This window comes from Schistocerca nitens, chromosome 5 (assembly GCF_023898315.1).
Source record: "Schistocerca nitens isolate TAMUIC-IGC-003100 chromosome 5, iqSchNite1.1, whole genome shotgun sequence".
Lineage (NCBI taxonomy): Eukaryota > Metazoa > Arthropoda > Insecta > Orthoptera > Acrididae > Schistocerca > Schistocerca nitens.
The window spans coordinates 680114530-680116597 of NC_064618.1; positions in this window are offsets into that span (position 1 = coordinate 680114530).

Here is a 2068-nt window from a genome sequence, read left to right on the forward strand (position 1 = left end):
CTTTGATGACATCTCAGCTTGCCTGAATGGAGATTATTGTCCTAACAGACACTGTTTGCGAAAATAGGCCAGAATAACAGCCTGGAAATCGTTAAGACCTGCTTTCGACAAATACCTCCAAAACAGCAAATGTTCTCACTGCTATCCAGAGGCTCCTATGCCCCAGAACAAAGAATCTCTTATGAATGAATGGAGCATTCTGATTGGCTCTTACTGAATTTACCCGCCAACCTGCTGGTGTTGCTGCTGCCGGTGCAGGAGAACTGTCCATCTTTTTTATTTCTGCAGATGAGAATTTCAGCAGCAAAACTATTTTGTACAGATCGCCATATTGCACTAACAGTTAAACCCGCAAAATTGGCATAAAGATCGTCAAATACGGAGAGACTCTTACTCAATTACTCTGTTCTACCACTGAGAATGGCAACTTAATATTAGAGTATGAAACCGATCTCCACCCCGACAATATATCACCGTGTACAGAGTCGATGTAGCAAACATACAATTCGTATCCTGCGCTATACAAAATCTCCCCTTTTGCATCATGCATATAGCTATAGACTGCCAGACACTCGTACATATACTGCGAAGACAGACATCATAAGCACATGCACTGTAGGTATACTCACCGCAGCACTATGTATTTCCCACGAGATCGGGTGGTCATTCATTCCTGATGCATGACCAGAGCCCCCTCAGTGGATCGAAATCAATCTCAGAACTGTTGTACACAGATGGGGTCGGCTCCCCTCGGCACAAAGACATTACTGTTTCTGGCCCCGACCTGCTTGCTTGCTTTTCGCACTCTTATGCAGACCATGGGATTACAAGAACATATGTAATTTCGCATGGTCTGCCAAAATATCATGCTATTTTCGCGACACACTTGTACATATACCGAGAAGACTGCTGTACAAAGGCTGTGTCGGTTCCCCTCGGCACAAAGGCGTCATCGTTTCTCGTCCTGACCTGCTTGCTTGCTTGCCCTCTTTCTACACCAATCTCCAGACTCTGGGATTACAAGAACATATGTATTTTCACATGGTGTGCCAGAATAATATACCATTTACGTGATACTTCTGGATATCAAGCACACAGCAATATCGCTTGCATAGCAGTATGGCTCCTGCAACATAATTCCGAAGATTTAGACTGGAAATTATTTCTCTAGAAACCCGAAGGTTTAGCGAGTTGGAGCATGCTGTAAGCCAAAGAGTAACTAGAAACTTACTCTGTCTGAGAAGACCTTTACTTGAAAACTCGAAAAAAATAGAGGAAACTGATATTTCCACTCACTAATACCGATGTCGTTGATGTAACCGATTCCAAATCATCCCTATAATTTACAATGTCAACTAAGGTGTTACTCATGTCTAGAGGACCAGCAAACGTGTTTTCCACCTGTCTTTCACTTGCTAGATGTACACACCACAATCAGTGTTCCCTCAACTAAATAAAGGCGCAAAATGTGCAGAAGCAGTCAACCAGATAATTTACATGGAAGGGAATAATGGTCCAAAGCAAACACACGTCCACATTAAATCTTCTCAAATTTCCACGCGATCACGAAAGCTATCCAACACAAACTAAGTGTCAGTTCCCTATTCGGCCGTCTAGAGGACGACACGGCTAAGTCCGCCACATTCCTGCATACCAACAGGCCTCCCCATTTGGACATCTCCTACTGTTAGCTCGAAACGTGAATCATTCCCACCACAGGCCACCGCCGGCTCGCCACGCACCCTAGACAGAATTATCCTAGGAAACCAGTCATAAACATATTTGATCGCTATACTTACAATTAAATGTTACAATCGTGGTCTCAATTGGACGGCATTCAACAATGAGCAAAGTATCGGAATTACACCCCGCTGACGGCTGTGGTTCTGGAAATAGAAAAATCTGTACCATTCTTATTACTTGACATCATTCTTATTACTTGACATCATACTTGCTATCACAGTATTTCACGTCAAATCCATACCTTCCTTACGACTGGATATAGTCACTTCCTTTGCACATATTGGAACATGCACACATACTTCATAAGCCTGTTGCTCAAGGCGAA